This window comes from Homalodisca vitripennis, chromosome 6 (assembly GCF_021130785.1).
Source record: "Homalodisca vitripennis isolate AUS2020 chromosome 6, UT_GWSS_2.1, whole genome shotgun sequence".
NCBI classification, from domain to species: Eukaryota; Metazoa; Arthropoda; class Insecta; order Hemiptera; family Cicadellidae; genus Homalodisca; species Homalodisca vitripennis.
Genome location: NC_060212.1, coordinates 151562680 through 151586750, shown reverse-complemented (window position 1 = coordinate 151586750; position 24071 = coordinate 151562680). Strand labels below are relative to the sequence as shown.

At 34.8% G+C, this 24071-nt stretch overlaps 1 protein-coding gene across 1 annotated transcript in view; it reads left to right on the top strand.

Annotated features, from left to right (window-relative positions):
* The window catches only part of LOC124365021, a 520456-nt gene that overhangs the window by 430967 nt on the left and 65418 nt on the right, over positions 1-24071 (top strand). The gene's annotated exons all lie outside the window — the stretch shown is intronic.

Genomic DNA, 24071 nt, shown 5'->3' with positions numbered 1-24071 from the left:
TGCAAGGCCCTACGGCAAAATCTGACTCAGATGCGTGGCCGGAAGCCAACTAGCATTACTTCTTAAAGTAATGAAGTTATCTAGATGAAAATATAAATTAATGACAAAACTGAAGGCTCTTTAATATATTTTTTCTAAAAGAGGGATTGATACCCGATGAAGGCGACCTTTGAAGAAAGTAGCCGTGTTAAGTTTGCCAGCTATTTTATTTCAATAAGACAGTAGATATGTCAAAATTAGGCTCCATATGAGATGCATTACAGTCTATTGAACATATTAACGAAAAGAGGAAGGCTTTTTCCAGTTTGGAATGCCTATTCTATTAAATTTGCGTTCATGAAATACTGATCTGGAACAACCATCATACGATAAACAAACTATAAAGCTAAACGTGGCAGCAGTAGTTTCAAACTGAGGCATCGCCGGGTTGATCTCATTTCGTGGAAATGTAGACTAACAACGTGGCTGATTGTGCATGTACTTTTTATATCAATGGTTTGAATTTTAATGAGAGTGCGTTTGTGGTTATTTCAACCAAAATGCCAAAGCGCTGATGGTCAGTTACAACAGGCCGACGACGAAACCGGCCCTTCTGAACCGGGCGGTGTGGCTCGCCTGGGTTGACCATTGTCAATTTCCTATTTTAAATCGATACTCCGAGCGCCGAGGGGAATACCTGCCCGGACTAACGTGACTTGCAAAGAGTCACAAGTATCAGGAAGTCCTTAAAGAGAGAAAGACACACTAAGGTAACTATTTTTGAATTAAGGGCAAATCTGCAATTTCAAATATCACAGCAGGACAGATTATAAAGTATAATTAAATTACATTCTAACCAATATAGGTTAAAATTTCTCCGATATACTATTAATACGAAGGCATTATAAAGGATATATTTACTGTAAATACAACTGCACAAATCTTTAGACAAATAATCAGTAATTGTATGTATTTCCGCCACCTTGTATGTGAGTGGTTGACCTCCATTGTCTAAATTTAGGGTTCACACACAAAGTGTGACACAAAAATATTATAGCGATAGGGAAATAACCACCATAAAAGTTAATGCTGGTATACCAATATAAATGGACAAAAAAAATCTATTTAGTTTGTTGACAATTTTAATTTCAATATTCTAATTATGCCACAGACTCTAATGTCATATTAGATACTCTTTGTATTTACAGTTTTAGACAAACTATTAGTCATCAAACTGAGATCTGACAATAAGATAGATCTGAGATGATAGTGTATTTCCTCCCCAGGCACGGAATATACATTTTCGTAAATCTGTTTCGTAGCAAATTAGCATTTTATTTTTCAGTTTCTTAGAACGTTGATACGCTGAAAAAGTAAAGGTGGTAGTTTTTAGTAAGAAAACTAACGAAAAACAATGCATAATAAAAATTGGAGTAGAGTGTTCTCGATATATTGATGTTAGATCGTTAGAGAAATCGTTAAATTGTTAATATGTCTTCGAAACTATTAAAGACTATTTAAACAAAGCTCACTTATCACTTTGTAAGAAGCTAATTTTGTTTAATAATTTTTTTAATTGATAAGACAAAAAAAAATTCAAGATACTTTATATCTTACAATTCAATGGCCCAATAGAACTAATAGTTATTCACAGTTAAAGAAGTTTTAACTAACATAGAGTAGATTTTGACAGGTGGGAACCCTTTTGAGTGCAACTTGGAAAATTGTTACTAATCTTCGTGATATAAACGTGAGATGTAAGAATTTAAACTGAACGAATTTATTTCGCACGATCTAAAAGAAATTTCTACAGTAAAACTATAATACTAACTTTATGGACTGCTCGGCTACATATAATTCGAATTACCTTTATTCCAGTAAACATTTCATTTCATTTACTTGTTTCCAAACAATACATACATACATTTGACTTACAGAAATTGCAAAAAGATAAATGTACTGGAATAATTCCTGCAGAGACTCCACGTCGTTGTTCTTAACTCCAGTAATTTCCAGTTCTCTAATGAGATTTCTTCTATTAACGGAATCAAAAACCTTATCTTGGTCTAGGAATGCCACTATAACGTGTTTTTTATGTATGTGAAATTAACTTAGTAACGTCAATTAAAGCATCGGATGTACTTTTTTCTTCTCTAAAACCATAATTTTCGTTAGCTACAATGTAAAATTGCTTTAGGTAACTCGGTAACTGAATTCTTACACATTTGTCGAGAATCTTACCTATTTATGTCAAAAGTTACATTAGTTTAAAGTTACTGTGTTGTGATTTTAGACCAGACTTATATATAAACAGGTCAGTCTTATAGTATTCAATCTAGATCTGTTAACTGTTATGTTATAATACGAGTATATTTAGTTAATTTTATTTCTACAAAATCGAATTGTTTGAATCCAGCTTTCTTCTTGTCTTCTTCTAGTCAAATAACATGTATTTCTCTATTCCTTAACTCGACTTTTTTACTATCCTCAAACATGTAAGGTGTTTTCTCAACTGATTTTAAAATTAGCAAGGCCTTTCAAATCCTTAAAAAATTAAATTTTAACCTTGATATCTCGATAACATAAGATTTTTTTAATATTGAGAACATAGTACATTTCTGAATAACGTAAAATCTACTGTACGTTATTGGACTAGAATACCTTACTCAAATACATTACCATAAAACACTATTTTATTAAAAACAATAATACATTTTGTTCATCCAAATCCTAATCCTCATAATGCCTCGACAATTTTTTCCTTTCTTTATTTGTTCCAAAAGCAGTTACCGCCGTTGAGTGAAATGAGCATAATATTTCTCTCTGTTCTGTTTAATTACGGTTTTGACGTTACCGACCATGATACTCTCAGGGGGACTTACGGTAGTATATTTCAGTCTATAGGCTGATATATGTTTTCTAAAAATAAAATACTTGAATATTTTTCGTGATATAGCATCTCAATTCTCTGTTATTAATTAATTTATTATTGCAGTTATATTGCTTTCCACAACTAACACATGTTTGAAAGTCCACAACAAAGCTTCATAAATAGAAACTAAAATTATATAAAAATTAAAAAATTGAACTTAAAAATTTATAAACATTTAATTGTTTACTTAAGTCCTACATTATTTATGTCTCAAAACTCAAAAGTTATCTGATCCGAAAGACTTTTTACTGTTTCCATAAAGTTCTCGAGTTCATTTTGATATCATTAAGAGTTTCACATTTACTTTATGATAATATTTTGTTAATGTTAGTCTATTATTTATATATTGTTTTTGGAATTTGATGTAACTAAAATATGTTCTTTTATTTAAATAAAAACTTAAGTAAATAAAAATATACGAACTTTAAGTCAGATATTATGATAACAATAATATTATGATTAACATGATATTTCTTTACGTTGTTTGTGGAATAATGGTTTTTGTAAATATTTGATTAAAAGATGGTGTAAAATAAATTACATGGGTTATTACGTAACTTTTGGTGTATTTTAAGTCACTACCAGAGGGTTGAAGTTCATAATTTGATTTTTAAATGTTGGTCAACTATAAAACAACTTTTGATAAGCGACAGTGTCTTATTATATTTTGTCAATCCCTAGAGGTAGCAGACGGACTTATCATTCCGAGAAAAATTATAAAGCACAAGTCCTGTGTTTTACTATATGTCAGCTGTTATAGTTAAAATATCGAAACAAATAAAAAACAAAACTGAACTACGAGTGTGATTCATTGTTTGACAACGAGTATAAATTCTGTTTAACGTAAGTTAAAATATAAGCCTACTTTGAATGTTTGTATCAATAAGGGGAGGGGGTTACCCCAAAAGCCTCCTGGATACGCCTTTGGATAGGAATGGTCATATAGTCATATAGGAAAGTTGTACGTTTCGCTTAACATATATTTTATCTAAAACAAATTATGTTGACTGAGAAATGCAATACATCACTTTCGTTAACATAAGTAAGTATTACATAAAACGTAATGGCGTTCTATGTGCTGTGCATGTAGTGAGGATGTTTTTATATCTTAAATAGATATATTTATTGTAACGCCCATGCGTTGTTTGTTTTCTAGTCTACTCATTCAACACTCCGTAAATTATTTATACAAAACATTGTTTGCATGAATGTAAAGATCAAATGAGTATATGGCCATTTCACAAATCTTCCATGAACACAAATCTCCCCGTAAGGGAATCGTTCACCGGAAATAACTGCGACTTTGGTTTTATTTAATATGGTTACTGCACCGTAATACCTCTCACCCATAACAAAACACATCCGCTGGTCTAGTGAAAAATATAGCGGACATACATTGGAATGACCATTTTGGAAATCCCCATTTGCTTCATTATTATCAACTTCTGTAAACTGCGGTTCATTGATGTAGAACTGCTAATTTGTTCAAGTCACCCTGCAGCCCTCTTTCTAAGAAAGTAATTATAAAAGTCCTTTGAACAAATTTTGACCGTGAACGTGTTACCCCTACGATACCCTTAAATCTTTTACGGATATTGGTTTTATTAAGTAGGCCTACTCTTGAGTGCTATTATCGTGTTTGTTTCGTCCTTTAAGTATATAAATGCGTATGAACAAAACATTCTAAAATTAAAATATATTGAAATATTTGTATAGAAAACGGATAAACTAAACTTTAATTTCATATAACTTGATTTCCCTTAATTTATTGAATGCACAAAAATACCCATTATACTTATAAGGAGCATAACGCTAAAATATATCGAAATAGTTCATCTCCAAGTTTGTATTGTTTGTTCTCCTAAATACTAATAATATCCTACTATGGCCATTATAGTGATTTATCCTCATTTAAACTAGGAAGTTCAGATATGGGGGAAATATTTGATCTGAACATAATTTCATTCTCAAGGTACTATAAAGCAATACGGATATTTTTTCACGAAATATTGTAGGTCTTCTTGCAAACCACTGTTTTAGATAAAGCAGTATTTGTAACTAAATCCTATGATTTGTTTCATTAGCCCATAGGAACCTTAGTTTTTTTTATAGTTGTGGCAACGAACATTTCCTCTTGCCAATGGCACAGTGTAACGGTTCGGGATCAAGCAACGCCGAGCGTGGCAGCTGCTTGGATGGGTAACCGCCGTTTTAAAATTGGTCATAGGAAAAATTTTAAAATATGATTGTGCTCTTATACCATAATTCAATAGTTAAAAACCGTAAAAAAACAAGCAATATAATTCTTTGGGTAAATTTTGGATTGCCACTCACTGAAAGAAATGTAAACAGTCAATAGGTAACTTAGTAGTTTCAGAGGCGTAAAGAATAAACATATACAAGAACGGCCAGTAAGAAGATATATTTTATATGTTATCATTAAATCACATTCATTACTCTAGATAAATTTAATGAATATTTACTGTTAATAATGAACGTATTTGGGAAGTCCACCCAAAATCATGATCATTACAACTTTACCCTTTATAAAACGGGATTACTTTTCCAAGTTTGAAAGTGATTGGGAAAATGTGCTCATTAATATTCTGATTTATTATATGAAGCAAGGGAAAAATTAAATAGGCCAAATAAATTTGAAGGAATTAAGCTAGAATGTTATCACTGCCGGGAGCCGAGCCGCCCTTCATATCCGTGAATACGTGCTGGAGTTCGGGGCCCGTTATAGATTCTACCCGGAAGTAAGCGTCCACCATGTACTCAGTATCTTTCGTGGCGACCTAGGTTACAGGAAAAACTGGGCTAGGCGGTCCCCGACGTTCGCGTAATATTTCTTGAATAAATCTGCTTCATCTTTGTTTTAAGAGTTTTAACCTTTCGTTGACCCTTGATTGAAATGATCAATTAATTGTAATCCTTTCTTTATCTTTGTTTATATCCATGACTTTTGAAATATTTTCCCAGATATTTTAATTTTTCGAGTAATTGATTTTATTACAGTAATTACCTAAATTTTTGAGGAACTAATTTTTTTTTAAAACGTCAGGACCATTTGAAATTGGGTTTTCAACGCAGTGTCGAAAGGTTGTCTTTACAAACGGTAGTTCATCTAATTTCTGGTCTACATTGATCTGAGAAACCGGTAATTATCCAAGGTATTTCATATAGTTAATAAACTGCCTATTTATCATCAGAAAAAATTATGGTTGCCTGTAAAGTCGGTTTTACGGGCGAAGATTTTACGTGACAACGTCTTTTTCTCGGTAGAATATTTATTGATATGAATATTATTAAATTGCACAATAGGAAGAAGGAATTGAATGAAAATAAGAATTGCACAAATTTTAACTATAGAAATATATTTTGTTTACTAAAACATTGTACATAATTTGAAATTAATTAAAATTTGTTATTGTAAATGGTAAAGTTGAATAAAACATTTACTAAAATTGGAATTTGAAATTCTTGCTAAACACAGTTAAATTCTAACTCCGCGCGTGGTGATTGGTCGGTTTAGTTCGTTTGTTTGGTCGCACTGTTATGACAGGTTAGAGGTTATAATTTGTTATTTTAAATGTTTGACTAGCAATACGCGCTGTTTCTTCTCAATCGACTGAATTACGATTGATTGCAGAGTGATTTAAACTAATAATTTACTTAACACTATCAACATTTGTCAATAGTATGACATAACCTATAAACTCAGTTTCTCAACTTTTGTGTCAATCTAACAATTAATCAATCAATCATAGTTTACGATAATGAAATATCAGTGTACAATTATTTACCTTTATTGTTGTAGTTGTTGTAAATGACGAATCTAAGCACTCCACATTTTCACGAATAAACATAGTTATCTGCTTTATCCCGTGCGGCGGACCCACAGTTATCTGCTTTATCCCGTGCGGATCCCGTGCGGCGGACCCACTGGACGGGCATCGTAACGTTACCGGGCGTTACACTTTTTCATGAGTGACTCCGAGCCGCAACCTAATTTAAGACGTTGTCAAGTCAATAAAATTTTTAACATGTACATATGATAAAAGGTTGTAACATATATAAGAAATACATGTATGAATATAACAATAGGTGTATAGAAAAAGGAAACTGAAATAAAATAAGTTTACAGGTATATATTTAGTAATCCCGCACTCAAATTGTTGCGAATAGAGTGAATGTTAGAAATTAAAATCAGACGATCAGCTTACTTGATTTAATGTACCTGAACTAGTTTTATATACATGAAGAATGAAAAGTGAAATAACAAACTTTGAAAAATATTTTTTGAAAGCAAAACTAACTTTTAGGCTCTATAAAATGAAAACATTACGGTCTTCGAATCTGTACGTATTAATATCCTACTGATAATCAAAGTATACATACTGTCAAGAAAGTACAAACAAGCGCGGCACTGGCATAGACGAAATTTTGCAAGGTTTTACGTCACAGTTTTGTTAGAATTAGTTACTGAAGAACACTTTTAAGTTACCGATAAATAACGCCTTACAGTGAGTTGGATAGTTTATTTATCTGTAAGTTTTAGCTCTAAACCTAGTCGCAAAAATAGCAAGGTTAGACTTGCAATACAACTGTGCAACTCCATTTTTGACACAACCACAGAGCGACGAGCCGTATGAACAAGAAGTAACTACCACATCTTGTCTATCTGCGTGGCAGCAACAGTAGGGGTCACGGCACAGCATCTCAGTACACATTGGTTCGATTCCCACCGACAGAAGCACCTTTTTGCTGTAGAGAAACTGTTTTTATTGTTAATCTAATAAGTTTTAGTTTTGCTTATAAATTTATTACTTAGATTCTTTTAATAATCGTGACTTTTCATTTTATCTATTTATTTATTTATTCATTAATTTATTATTGACAAAAATATGCAATTTACAATAGAAAAACAAAAACCGGGAAACCCTGTATTCTTTACATATCTTGGCGATGTCTCGGAAAAAATATGCAGCGCATCGATTAAAACTGATCCAAATATAACGGCACTGACTGTTTGCAATAAAAAACACAGCGGCGAACACCCAGTCACCATGCGTTCGCTTCTGTCACCGCTGTCCAGGACTCTGTCTACGACCGACGCTGCTTCACCTACTCCACCTGCATCTGACTCGCCGCCTGCCTGCTCCAAGCCTGGCCCGGACCCTGCGCTGAGCGCCACTCCATCCAGATCCTCCACATCGATCAGTTCACCGGCGGGCGAGACTACTGCGTTCCACGCGTCTACGGGAGAGAAACCGACCCCTGTCGCTGCAACAAAACCTGACCTGCTCGCTACTACAAACTCACTCGAAGCGCCTACGCCTGTCGCCTCGTCGGTAGCCGCTGATGCTGACGAACTTGCGTCAAAAAAAACTGCAGATTAAAGGAGCAGATAAGTCAGCTCAATGTCGATCTGATGAGGGTTGTCGATCATTCCATTGAATCGGACACAAGGCTTCTTCGGTATACAAATGACATTTTTGTTGCGAGATCTTCGCTGTCCGGAGTATCAGCGGGAGGTTCTGTAAGAGACTGCATTGTGCAGTGCGAGCCACCGGTGACCACCTGCTGTCAAGTCTCACAGTGCTACGAGACTCGCGACCTCGTCACCAATCTGAGGACAACTATTCAGGTACTCGAGGCAGAGATTGAATGTCTACGGGCCGAGAGGGAGGTCCAGGGGTGTTCCTGTGGCTACTCTCAGGCGACGGGTGATTGGATTGTCTGTTAAAATAAAAAATATGTTCCTATTACGACCAGCGATAGATTTGAACCTCTCGAAAATACAAACGAAAAACCACCCATTCTCAAAACCATCGCAACCACTAATGCAGCTCAACAAAAATATCCCCGTACAATAACCTGCAACAATATTAAACCATCCGGCCAACACCCCCCTCCGAAGTCTTCTCCTGGTAGAAGGCCAAAATTGAAAGGCAAAATTAAAAGAGAGTTGCTTTCCTTCAGGAATGTTGTGTTTGAGGGTGACAGTAATACCCGTTTCCTGGCCCGCATTGTGCAGCGCCGCGTCTCATCGGCTGCCAAAGTGACTGGCATATGTAAGCCTGGGGCCAAACTCCTGAATGCAACGTCCAGCAGCCCCTCGCCTCCCTCTAGCTGCTTCATCCTGCTCGCCAGAACCAACGACATCGCTGCCGGTGAGTCACACAACATCTATAATCGCCTGGAAGAAAGAGTCACCGTTCGACTGAGTTCGGCCGATGTCATCTTGGCAATGATCCCTTATCTTCACGATCTGCTCGTTAGCCATCCTGTGAACCAACGGACCATTCTCTCCAATTACTACATAGGGGAGCTATGCGTGAGACACTCAAACCTCAAGCTCCTCGATATCAATGATATCGGAAGAAATTGGTTCACACGGATGGCATGCATCTGCAATTGCCGGGTAAAGAGCTGCTAGTCGAAATGATAGTGGAGGGCTTGGTTGCTGCTGTCGGACCGCCTGCTGCGCCTGAGTTATCTCTAACACTGCCTAGTGCCCGCTGCCTCACCTGCTGCTGCTGATACCTGTGAGTCGCTCGCCAGTCCTGCCTAGAACCGTCTCATGCAGCATGACACTTCATCAAAGCTACTTCGCCTGTAAAACCTGACGAAAACAATATTACGCTTTCCTGTCAAAAAAAAAAAAAAAAAAAAAAAAAAAAAAAACGAAGAGCCTATGACGAATGTAAAACGAGAGAGGGGTATCAGATCCCGTTATTTATTCAGAACACGTTTTCAGAAACCACTCAAAATTTTCATAAAATTTCGAAATCCAAAATTATTCACCTAAATGCTCAATCCGCTACCAATAAGTTAAAAGAGTTGGACCTCATGTGCGATGAGCGAAAAACTGATATTATTGTAATATCGGAACACTGTTTTACAACCGATCAGCATTTAAAAAAATGTAAAATTATGAATTGGCACATATTTTCCTTCGTTCCAATTTTAAGGGAGGTGGTGTGGCAATCTTTGTAAAACTCCCCTTGAAATTTGAAAAAAAATTAAGTAATTCATACTCTAGAATTTTATTTTGAGGCTGCTGGTATTAATATAAATTTAAATTCACCCGAAAAAGTTAATATTGTTGAAATGTACCGTCCAAACAACAACCGAAGTTTTATTTCATCCTTTTTTGGAAAACCAGAGAGCCTGCTAACCAATTTTTGTTTTCAAACAATCAACTATTTCTCTTAATTGGCGATTTAAATATAAACGCACTGGACCACCCCGACCCCCACACTCGGCGGCTGCGTGATATTTTTTAATCTTTTGGTCTAAATTGGTCAGTGAACTCTCCTACACGAGTATGTGCCACGACGAGTACAACCATCGACAACGTTATCACCAACATCCCGAAAGTTGACGTTGTCGTGTTCAATCCTGCCATATCTGATCACTTCGCTCAGGAGATTGATTAATGGACTTGATCCGTTGACTAGGCTTGCAGAAAATACGGTCCAAAGAGCTCTAAACCCTCAAAATATTAACGAGTTAATTTATCACCTTAAGCGAGAAAGTTGGAATTTTTTAAATAACATTCAGTGTCCAAATAAAGTTTACACTGCTTTTAATGAACGCTTTCTCTATTATTTAAATATTTAATGTCCTTACAGAAAATTTGAAGTACGCAGTAAGCGACATAAGTATACTTGGGTTACACAAGGTATTCTCACATCTCGTGAAAAACTCAAACTTTATCACTCAATTTTTATTAATACAAACAACGAAAATTTTCAAAGATTTTTCAAAAATTATAGAAGAATATATAAGAAAGTTATAAAAGCTGCTAAAGCCTATGAATTAAACAAACTATTAAAGAATACCGAGAACTTTTCAAAAACAGCATGGAAAATTAATCCGTAAAACGAGAACATCCAATACAAAATCGAAACAATGTTTACTGCTCGTTGAAAACCAACTTATAGATGATCCTAAAAAAATTGCTGACAAATTTAACAAGTATTTTGCCTCAGTTGGTTCGTGTGATGTGTGCTACACTGAAACCCTCTCCCGCAACCTTGGTAGAGAACCGGTATCGTCTATGATCTTGACCCCTGTCGATGAGGCTGAAATGGCTGGTATTGTGCAAAAAATAAATTAAAAGAAATCTTGTAACAACAGTGGTATGTCCACGTGGCTAGTCAAAAAATGCTCCAAGCGTATCTTGACTCCACTAAAAAAGTGGTAAACTCCTCATTTCTACCTGGAGTTTACCTGGATGATTTGAAAACAGCAAAAATTGCCCCGACTTTTAAGAAAGAAGATCCTCATCAAACCAAAAATTACCGCCCAATCGCAATCTTGCCAATTTTCAGCAAAGTCTTTGAAAAGGTATTTTTGAATGAACTACAAAGTTTTCTGGAAAGGTTTGACATACTGTGTCCTGAAAAATTCGGCTTCCATAAAAACAAATCAACAATTGATGCGGTTTCAACTCTTGTGAATATTGTTGTCGATGGTTTTGAGAGACGGGATAAGGTGCTCAGCATATTTCTCGATCTTGCTAAGGCTTTTGACACTGATGCATCAATTAGCGACATGAAGATTACGGGGTCTACCACACAGGTGGATCTCGTCCTACATAAGGATAGAGACCAGTGCGTGCAGATCTCAAATGCCATGTCAGGAAAATTGAAAATGGCAACTGGCGTCCCTCATGGATCGATCCATGGGCCAGTGCTTTTTACTATTTACGTTAACAATTTAAACTCATCGGTCCAGAATGGAAAGGTGATTCAATATGCTGACGATACGACTCTCTGCGTCACTGCAAATTCGTTGCAGAAGCTTGAAATTAATTTATTTGTCACAGTGAATTCATGCATCCAATTTTTTCGGAAATCAATTTGAAAACAAACACCTCAAAATCAAACACAATTGATTTTTGTCTGAGACAGCGTGAAGGTAGTGCACGACCTGCTGTCCTGGTAGATGACAAACTCTTAGAGGAATCTGACTCCATCAAATTCCTAGGGATGTACCTAGATCGAGGTCTGACCTGGGACAATCATGTTGAAAGTGTTTGTTCCAGAGTAACTTCAGGTTTGTATGCTTCGCGGAATCTGGCAAAACACTGTTCTCACGACACATTATTTTGCCCTTGTTTATCCGCACCTTGCATATGGAGTAAGACTCTGGGGCAGCTGTGCAAACAACAAACTGTGTACGAATCATTTCAAAATTAAAGAGAAGAGAGTCGTGCAGGGATGCCTTCAGGGAGCTTGGTTTACTGACCTTGCCCTGCCTCTACATCTTCGAGGTGGCTGTGTTCTGTAAATCAAACAGCACATTGGCTCAGGGTAGGAACATTCACCAGTATGAGACAAGAGACAGGGACAACTATCGCAGTCAACCACATCGAACGGTGGCGTCTCATAATTTGCCATCGCAGGCTGGTGTTAGGTTGATTAATAGGCTCTCTGAGGATCTTAAAACATTGGCAGTACCAACAAATTTAAATCTCGTCTTCAATGCCTATTGGTGTCAGGCGCTGTTGACACGGTATGTGAGTTCATGGAAAGCCGTCCGTAAATAGACAATTAAAATCGAAACACGTTTTAACAGGATCCGATTAGCCATTGCATGTTTGTCTGGATGAGGAACTTTTTGTGTGTATAATTGTGTGTGAATGAGTAGATAGGCTAATACACTGGCTAATACAGACTGCTTCTATACAATATTGTATGCTGTTAAAAGGCAATAAAGACTGATTTGATTTGATTTGAAAAAACACTTTATTCAATGTTCGACAGTATGCCCTGTACAGAAACCCGGCAAATCTTTGTCCGAGAATGGTGGGGGATTTCCCCTCATTCGAGTATTTAGTTCGTTATACTCACGCTAGGCGAGCTACTGTACAATCAAATGAACTTTACAGGCTAGCAGCACTTCTTGGTCCAGGATGTTACACGCTCTATACAGAGCCTCGTAACTTGCGGGTCCGGACCAACACGTTCAAGGCCCGGACCAGCATGAGGCGCGATGACCAACAAGGTACGCACGATTTACGCTCCTGGACCAGCAAGTGCTGAGGTTCTAAACATATATATATATACCATTATACAATATTGTATACAATATATGTGTAGCTTTGATTCAACTTGTGCCAAAAATTAATAAATTACTAGACGCAGGTCCAAGGTCCTCTTTGGAGCCTTGGATATACAATATCCATCTTGCATCCATTTGCATGTTAGTCACACGATGTTTTATAAAAGCAAATGACATAATTATCTGTCTGCAAACTTTATAACAAGGTAAGTTTCACGTTTTCTCACTAATTGCAATAATGTGTCCACTGGATCCGAACTTTAATTTTATGTTCTGTGTTTGTTATCTTTATTTTATATTTTGTATCTGAGATATTTTAATTATTTTAATATTCGAGACGTTTTAACAATCCTTTATATTTTTTTAGAAACACAGTAATCGAGCGTCATTCGATCATCCATCAGATAAGTTGCTGGTGATTTCACACTAATAATTAAATAATTATGTAAGTCATAGCCAATTATTATTTATACGAATACTCGGCACCATTAACTTCTAGTAAACTTGTGACGAATAGTTACAAGATAGGTTTCCCATTTTATAACTAATTGCATTGACCTTTTCACAGAATTTTAGAAAAATAAAGTAGTAAAAAGAATTGGGTAATGAATAAGTTGATTGGCAATTTCCGCCGTAGTTTCCAAACAATTGCGTAATGGCGATGTTCCAGTTTGCAATCAGCTGATTATACAAGAGATGAGCAATCAGGCAATCAGCTGACGACCAGTCAAGCGAAACGAGGGACACCTTCGCTTTTCAGATATTTACCGGATCGTACTAGGCTCCCTATGATTCCGTGAATTTCAAAATTCAAACAAATATTGCGCTGTAGGGTTTGGAAACTTTTTTCCGAGTATTTAAAGAACTGGTTATTTAACCTGACATGCATATTTATGTGATTGTTTGCTATAATATAACTGTTATTATTTACTGATCTCATTAATTTAGTGCGATTTTAAATGAATTTGGGTATTTAAAACACCAACGTACATCTATGCACGCTTTTGAAGGATTTTGTAATGTTCTCGGGGTTTTTTATTGAACACCATCCTGACATTGCCATGCAGTGAATAGACAAGTAACGAAATATATGTATAATACCCTGAAAGTTCTTGCATTATGTATTATGCTCATTCCATTGTAAGTAGGCTATGGTATTGATATTATAATGAAGCAGAATGTATATAAAGTATTCAATAATATTTGTATTAATGTGGGAATCCCTCAGTTTTTGCTTCTTTAATTAATTATTTTTTAATCAACAATTTTAAGTTATACTATTGAAGCAGCTGTTCATTGACCTATTTAGTTTGTTGACGTTTAGTTGAAAATCTAGATTTTATTTTTGCAATTATTTGAAGCTATAGCCTAGATCCGTGTATCACATTACTTTAGGCTAGTCACAAACTATTTTTTTATTTTTATATGAAACTGCTGCGCTCAAACCGCAGGTTCCGGAAGTGAAAAAGTGACACGCTAAATCTTCAGATATTTATTACTCATTAAAACAATAGTCTCTTAAGCTTTTAAGAGTACGCCTGATAGAGTACTCGGATAACGAACTTGAAACACCCTTCTAATAAGAGTCTATAATATGTACGATATCCTTGCAATAACTTAAGAGGCTATTGATATTATTCATGAAGTTGCATAATGTTTAAATTAACTACCGACTATTTTGCCATAATGGAAGTTATATATGAATGAAAAATGGGCCAACCGCATTCCAACTTTTCAGATATTTCAGAGAAAATTTAAAAACACCATTAATTTGTTAGACATCATGTACGCGAATCAAATTAACGCTGTCATACTTTTAGTGGTGCACACTATTTTGTAATTTAAATAGGTTTTGCCATTGCTGTTTTTTACTCATCAATCATTCGTCAGATTGTCCATCTTTGTAATTGACGAGTAATTGTAGATAGCGAATAAATATTGCAATTTAACGTTGTCACTGAATTTTATTTTTGATTTTATTCACTTTTAACCAATAATAAAATTTAAAGTCTAAGAAAGCCCCTAAGGAGGGGTTACATTTTAAATAAAATAGCGACTCTTTGTTTTTTTTGTTTTTATTTATATAGTTTAATGTACATTGATCATTTCAGTTTCCAGATAAATCCTTATTGCCGTTATTATTTCGGAGAATTTTTAGTTGATTATATTTAAATTATTAATTTGCCGTTTTATTGTAGCACTGGTAATATTTCAAAGCGTGGTAGAACAATAAATATTAAATGCAAGTTTGGTTAGAAAGCACAGAAAACCATTAGTTTGTTAGCTAAAATGTAATCTCACACCAGAAGATCGTCATTCTCCGAGAGACTCATCAACAAAGAGACCACTTTCTCATCCGCGGTCTCATCACAGAAGCGATACTATGCTAATGTCAGTGTAACTCCTCCTCACCTGAACCAATTCTATTCTCGAGCCGTTAACTTGTAACCATTTACGTTAAATCTCAGGCTTTATCCTATTCAAAGAGAACTTGACACCTTTAGATATTTATGTAACGAGTAATTTGTTATTTCGTTAAGTTTATAGAAATAATTTGTAAAATTTAACAATCATCTTACTCACAATCCTTTTACAATATCTTATGTGTATTCCTTCTAGTTCTATCACAATTCTTTTATCCTTTACAAAATTGTATCTTCTTTCTTCTTATTCAATAAAAGGAGGGGCCTTTCCTCTTTAAGCCTCATTGTTCCCATCCTCGTAGGTCACTGGCCTGTGCGAGGATCTTACCAAACGGAATACGGTCAGGACTCTACACAGTCCAAGATCCGACAAAAAGAGGTGCGCTCACAGACAGGATTTGAACCTACGCTATCTCTAACTCTGATCCAAAGTCCGACGTCTTAGACCGCTTGCCATCGGCACTTGAATACGTGTAACCAATACCTGTTTGGGATTGACCGGTTAACATGTTTTTAGTGTGCGCCTGCAATCTTCTTACATTGAGTGGTAAATTTCCCATCAATTTCTTGGTAATGTAATTTTCTTTAAACATGAAATCTACTTATAGCGGAATTATACATGCATATGTGAAAAGTCGTGCATGTAACTTTGACGTGTACCCATAAGTTCCCGAACACCGTTCGATGTATAATATTCAACGTTGGTTAAAAATTATTTATTTATAATAGTCAACATTATTTTAAAGCGGCGGTGCTTAAGGGAGTTTTAAGAAACAGTTTTCATTATTAATCTACAGCGATTTCACACTTCAGCAGATTGATCAGTGAGGAGTAAAAAATAAACAATGAACCAACTCATACTCGTGCCTAAGTTCAAGTTAATTACAACAACAACAACATAATTGTAAAAAATAGACAATTTAGAAACTGCAATATGAAAATAATATTTTGCATTTGTAGATTGTTTAAAAATGTATACACTTATACATAGAAATTGATGATAGAAATTGATGATAGAAATTAAAAACCTACATCAGCTAATAATTGATGAGGTACGTTTTAATAACGTGATTCATCACTGGAAAGTCTCTAATGTAATACGTGATCAACTTGGCTGTGATGTTGTTTGTGTTGGTAATGATGCTATGATGTTGTTTGTGTTGATGATGCTGTGATGTTGTTTGTGTTGATGATGCTGTGATGTTGTTTGTGTTGTTGATGTTGTGATGATGTTGTTTGTGTTGATGATGCTGTGATGTTGTTTGTGTTGGTAATGATGCTGTGATGTTGTTTGTGTTGATGATGCTGTGATGTTGTTTGTGTTGATGATGCTGTGATGTTGTTTGTGTTGATGATGCTGTGATGTTGTTTGTGTTGATGATGCTGTGATGTTGTTTGTGTTGATGATGCTGTGATGTTGTTTGTGTTGATGATGCTGTGATGTTGTTTGTGTTGATGATGCTGTGATGTTGTTTGTGTTGATGATGCTGTGATGTTGTTTGTGTTGGTAATGATGCTGTGATGTTGTTTGTGTTGATGATGCTGTGATGTTGTTTGTGTTGATGATGCTGTGATGTTGTTTGTGTTGATGATGCTGTGATGTTGTTTGTGTTGATTATGCTGTGATGTTGTTTGTGTTGTTAATGATGCTGTGATGTTCAGTTGTGCTCTAATCTAACGAACTGGATAAGCGTTACCGTTAGTCTGGGAATTTCTGACAAACTGAAAGACGTTGCAAATGGAATTTGTAAAAGAGCCAACGAGAGTAATAATAGTAAAATATATTTAATGCGTTGACCACTCAAAAATGCACACGATTAGATGTGACGGCGAAGGAAAACCTCTTCAAATGACAAAGGAGTGTTTATGTTGATTTTACAGGGTCTCAGGCAATGCTTTGTAAAGCAGGTCTTTAAAATTTGAAAGCTATACATACTATATAACCTCCATGACCTACAAATGAGTTATATGAAGATATTCGAATTTTTTTTTATTCTATTACAATTGTGAAATATTACCTTTTAATATTTTAGTGTATATTCTATATATTACAATAGTATATGAGTGAAAAAAATAAGTCTGAGCACAAAATGAAGCGATTGAGTGACGCCAAGGTTTATACCATGATAATCAGCCCTTCATTAGATGGATCAACCTTTGTTTTGGACCACCTCATCAACGCCCTCCCGCCTAGCGGTATTGGGCACTTTATGAAACCCCTTCTTTAGAACGTTTTCCCTTTTTTACCTTCCTTTAAAAACTGGCCCATTTCAAAATTAAATATTAACCCTTTGTTTCATTTCCCAGCTTTAAATAATCAGTTCAGTGATATTAATAATTAACGGAGGGATTGCCTATTTCGGTGTATTAAATAACATGAATGCGGCAGACACAAACTGTCATTTATGAATGATTACGTGAACCTAAGACACTTCAATGGGATTGGTTCGCTGAATGGTATCTTCTGTATGCGGCGGATCTACTTCATAATGGCTTACTAAAAGATTAATTAACTATAACCGTTCCTTTTAGGAAACGTCAATAGGAACTGCTAAGTGTAAGGAACAAAACCTTGTTCCTTTTATATTAATTTTGTTTTATTAAAAACCCACCATGATAGTAAGATATTAAGAAAGTATAACACATAGAGGTTTAATTTGGAGACCAGCCCCGTTGATACAGACAGGAGCTGAGCATATTGCATTCTCTGTGGACTTATCAGGGTTAGACGATAAGTAATTAAAAAGTACTGAAACTGGGTTCGTAGAAAGAATTTACTAATTGAAGTAATTTTCCAACAGTTCCTTCAGACCGATTTTAGGTAGCATATAACATTCTAAAAGAAACATTCCATTTTTTGTTAGAATTTACGGTAATTGTTTACTTTAACCATTTCACCCTATAAGAATAGGAGACTAGTACAATAGATTTAAAAACGACGAAAGCCTAAATAATAACTGAAATTATATTAAAATTTGAGAGAAATCACTAATTTTTAAGAGACCCCAAACAAAATGTTTTTATTAAAAAAAAAAACAAATATTTTATTTATATTAATTAAGAAAACAAAAACAGAAGCACGCCTAACCTACATGACTCCCTTCTCAGATCACGTGCCAGATCGTCTAACGTGATCTGACTTCGGAAGAGTACCGATCCGAAATGCTCCGGCCATTAGTGCGGACTTCGGTCGGCGCCGCAAAGCACTTCTACCAAAAAAGATAGTACCTATATTGAAGCTCAGATCACGTGACCGCTCGTTTCCACCCTACCCAAAGTTCGTCCAACATGGTATGACGTCGAAAAAGTACCGTTGTAGGAAAATTGTGTCGTTTCCTACTAAAATCTAATAGAAAATATAACAAAAAACTCACCTAACCTAACTTACCTGTCACACCTACCCGAGAGACAAGCGGTCTACCCGGAGGCTAGCCGGCTTACACGAGAAACAATAACATAATTAAAATAAAACTAAACTAAAAATACCAAGTTAATGACAAGACTTCAATCAATCAATCAAATATCCTTTATTTCCAAACAGACATATAACATGCATTGGATTGCGTCATAAATATTAAAAAAATACATGTACAGTTTACATCTATACATACAGACTATTTACCAATAAATTCACTGAGGGTGTAGAAACATTTTTTTATTAAAAAAGCCTTCAGTGTTCTCTTAAAGACCATTTCATCATGTACATTCTTTAGGTCCACAGGAAGAGAATTATAAAAAATTACAGCATTATAAAAACAGTGATGTTTGAAAAAAGAGGTCGCTTGGGGGGGAATATTTAATTTGTTGCTATTTCTGAGGTAATGTCTGGACTGTGGAATTAGTGACTCGAAAATGCCCTGGTTTTGCTTAAAAAATACCAATGTGTGGTAAATATATATACTTGGAAAAGTAAGCAGATTGAACTTCTTAAAATGTGATTTGCAGGATTCTGATTGACGTATATAGGTACAGACCATCAATCAACATTCGATATTTTATTACTTAATGAATGTAATAAAATAATGGCCAAATTAAATAATATAACGGGTAGCGGACAACATCGCCACATTAGTTACACAAAGAAAAGAGATGTAAAATTCCATGGTGAACTAAAAACGACACAATATCAGAACTATTTTATTCTAGCACAATCAAAAAAACGATACAGCACCCACTACAAATGTCCGTAGGTAAAACTACTTCGTAGGTAAAACTTCCGAAGAACAAAACAGAACACAACTCGAATACAAAGTGGCTAATGCCATTGACGACAAACACACAAAGAATAAAGTTTTATTTTGAAATTTACTAAACAGCAAAATCTGACCAATCACGAAACGGGGGAAAATAATTTAATAACTAGATGTACAAATGCAAAAAAGATGCATATGGTAAGATCGAGACTATAAAGGTTGTGAAAAAAACAACATTAAAACATCATCATAGTGAAAAAAACTATTTAAAAATGACGAATAAAGAGGAGAAAGTACCGAATGTCCTTAAATTATCTTCATATGCAGTTGGCAGCCCTACTCTGACTTCTTAAATTCACTTTACTTTTTTGTGTGAGTGTTGCTATCCCAACTATCCTCTCCACCTATGCCTACCCCTCCTTAGCTTGTTACTCTCCGACCCAGAATACCCCGATTCCTCTCGGTCCCCTAGATTGATGGTCTATTTGGGATATAACCTAAAAATTGTATTATCAATTATTTTGCAATTATGGATCACGGATGCCTAAAACTTCTTTCTAAAAATGAAAACTTATCTCAAGAAATTGAAAAATGTGGCCAATGTAAAAGTTTTTCGAATTCACAACATTTTGTAATAACAATAACGCAATTATTTTTTATTCTGTTTGAAGAACTCTTTACTCCCGTTTCCTTTGACAGGGTATTGATTACTTTAGGCTTTTATTGTTGATAGGTAAAGAAAACTATCTACAAGAAACTAAAGGATAGGACAATGTGAGGCAATTTGAGATACTTTATCAGTGTACAACGGACCATAAAACTTCTTTATATTATGAATAGACGGAGCACCTGCCATTTATGTTTATAATGAGTATTGGACTAATATAACGTATAACATATTGTATCTTCCATTCTAATTATCATTTGTGCTAACACTTGTTTATCATTAAATGCTAAAAACTGTAAACTACACATAATACATTCATGTATATGACAAAACGTGAGTCGCTTTGGTATCTTTTTAACCATTATATTGAAGAAAAACTGTAACGTGGAACCGTTCTTATTATTTGGTTTATTTTAAAGATCAATTTTTCAAACTTCTCAGTGTGGTGGGCAACTTTAATTTTTTGAATGAACGTTGTTTATTTCAATTTTGTTTATAATGCGATTTTAAGGCTTTTGATTGTTGAGTTTTTTAATAAATCTGGTCGTTCAGGAGGTGTAGACATTAAATGTTTTGTAATTCGCTCTTTGAAAGCGCCTTAGGAAGGTTATTTTCTTTACATTCCATTAAGATTAAAGTAGGCATAGACATATGTGTAATATATATGACAGAAATTATTATTAGTATATAGATTAATAAAATATAAGGGTCTTCACCTATAACTACATAAAATGAGCCAAGTGAGACAAATGAAAAGCGACATTCTTGTATTAATGATTCTAATTGTTTTTATCAAAATAATCGTCACAACCTAACAAGTCCATAATTATCAGTCTCAGACAGTTAATTTTCGCTGCCATATAGATTATATAAACTGAAGAGGCATGATGACTATATGTGACAACGGTACTTGTTATTGTCTATAAGGTCTGACAAATGTAATAACACCAGCAGTGGCTCAACCCACAATGCAGGTTGACACGTGCCAACACTTGTGAAGGAACCCTACTCAAACCGGCATGTTGTGTCTTATCTGCCACTGGACGGAATTTGCCACATTATTCTCAATCAACTGTTCATTTGCTGTCTCAGGCAGTCGTGAATAGTTTATTGCTGACTTCCATCTACCTGTTACCCAGTACCTTTGTCCTTCTTATGTTTTTTTATAGTGTACTAGCTGTTTCCCGCGGCTTTGCACTCTTTTCGTAAGCTTTGCCCGTGTATGTGAACTTCTGGTTTAATTGAATTACATTTACAACGCCGATGTAGAGTTTACCTTGTTGGCACTATCAAGAAAATCTGCCAAAAGTGTATGTTTATAGCCATTGTACACGTACATGTACTTAATAATAAAGTGGTCTAACATTCAAGTTATAAGGCCAAACAGAAATTCATTTGAAATACAAATATCCATAAAAACTTAGTGCCTTCACATAGTGTGTGGTTATTATACACAACTATCTCGTAATTGTAGTTTACAATGTGCAGGCGCTTTGATAACTTATATATTTTGCAGCGCCTCGTAGTGGTGAGTTACATCAATGGGCATAGCATATAAACCTTCTACGTGAAAAATACATATACATACAAATTTTTATAATGATCGGTCAAATAGTTTCTGAGTCTATAAAGGACAAACACACAAACATTCATTTATATATATATATATATATATATATATATATATATATATATATATATATATATAGATTAGTGCATTAGATGACGGATAATTTGAACATACAATGACAATGTTTACTTTAGCCACATTACCTAAAATGATTTGAACCTCTTTTACCAATTTCATGTATTAGTATACTTTCATTTCCAGAAAGAAACTTTAGGTGATGACGAATACGTTATTACAAAAAAATATTATATTTGTAATTTCAGTTTATACTTGTATTAGTCCATCAATCAAGGGTATGTTAGAGATGGGTGTTTTTTGGTAGGGTAAGATAACTAAGTAAGAAGGGTTAGGTATAAAAGGAGGGGATAAGAAGTTTATCAACATGCATGCGTAAAAAGAGCAGGGAATTTGAGTGGGGAGAATAGGCCTACCAAGTATATTTGAACTTATTTAAGTTTTTTTGGTACTTTTGCCTGTTTTTCTTCATTTAGGCCACCTCTATGAAGAAGCTTATTCATCATTTTTCCTTTGTATTATTTCGCTCGTGTTTACCATTGCCCAATTTCTTCAGGCATCTCGGTGTTTATTTTGTTGGGTATTGAATTTCAAGGTGCTGTATTTCTGCTTTTTGTGCTATTGAGTAGTGAGTATTTTTTCTGCATATTGAATATTCAAGTTAGTGCACTAACTAGTAGGCCAAAATTATCGTGTCAGATTAAACATAAAACACGTTGTGTTCTTTTATTTTACTTTTTAACGGGAATTTAAATTCTTGGTGTACCTACTTCAAGAATCATTGCTTCACTGCTATGTTATATAGTTAGGTGAGTTTGCAATCTTTTAGCTCTCAAGCATTAGTGATCAGCCTTTTGGAATTTCATATTTTAATTTTACGGTATCATCTGGAGGGAGGTTTTCTGTTCCTCACCATCAGCGCGGGCTGCCGCTGCTGCGGCCTACAGGCCGTGCTGATGGCCGGAGGCGTTACTGAAAGCCCGTCAAACTATTAGTTTCTTTTCCGAAGTGTTTTAAAAATTAACGGGCTTTCCCAAAACTTGTTTTCCGTTTTTATACTTTTTAAGCATTTTTCTTTGGAAAGATCTACAATTAATGTGAAATGGTTAAAATACGTTTTAACCAAATACGTAAACAGCCATTGTTGCGTTACAGCCGAAACACAATCTTTCAAGAACTTGGTATCTGCCCTGCCCTCTTCTGCAGATGTCAAACTCTAAACTGTAACGTTTAGCTGCTAAAACGTGAACAATTCAAACACATGGCAATGAGTGAACCAAGGAAAGAGATGCCTAAAAGAGTAGTACGTCAAAACTGTAAATATATATCTGAAATTCAGCAGCCAATAGGAGAAATTCAACTAACAAATCACATCGCATGGCAGGGGTACCGCAAATATACATGATACACGCATCTGAATAGACAAGTTGTGGATATGTAGAATTTCAGTTACATATTTATGTTTTTGGAGTATTAATTTATCGTCATAAACTTTAACTTTTTATTACTTTGTTGTGTTTTATCACCATGTTTTTAATTTTTTACTTGTTTACAAGTTTACTTAATGTTTTATAATTTGTAACCTGAAGAAGGGAGCAGGTACCAGTTCTTAAAACGTACTTATCCTGCTTTTGAAACTGATAATGATTGCTTATGTTGCTTACGTAATCGTGTTGTTTTTCCATTTTCGTATTTACTATAAATTCGAAGATTGTTTACAATAAGGTTAACAACAAACATGAAGTTATTATAGCGAAGCTGTATAATGAGTAATATAGTCATGTATTTTTCACAAATTTTTTATTTGTATCGAATAAATATAACGTGAAAATAGTAACAGCTTGAAGTAATTTGGAATAGCATTAATAGTCATTAACCGATTCTGTAAGAAGGCAACAGAGCTGTCAAGATAATATGACAAATCTCAGTGGTGTATTCAAATAAGTTTCTCCTCATAGACATAAAATATAGGAATTAATTTTATTCATTTTTAACGGTATTTGTGTTTTTTACATCATACTGTAGATAGTTTTAGTAACGTCACGCGTGTGTATTCACGTTTCTATATTGACATAAAAGCAGAGAGATTCAAATACAAAATTCAGAATTATTTTAAAAATTACATCTCTATGTTTAGTGTTGGTAAGGAAATCTT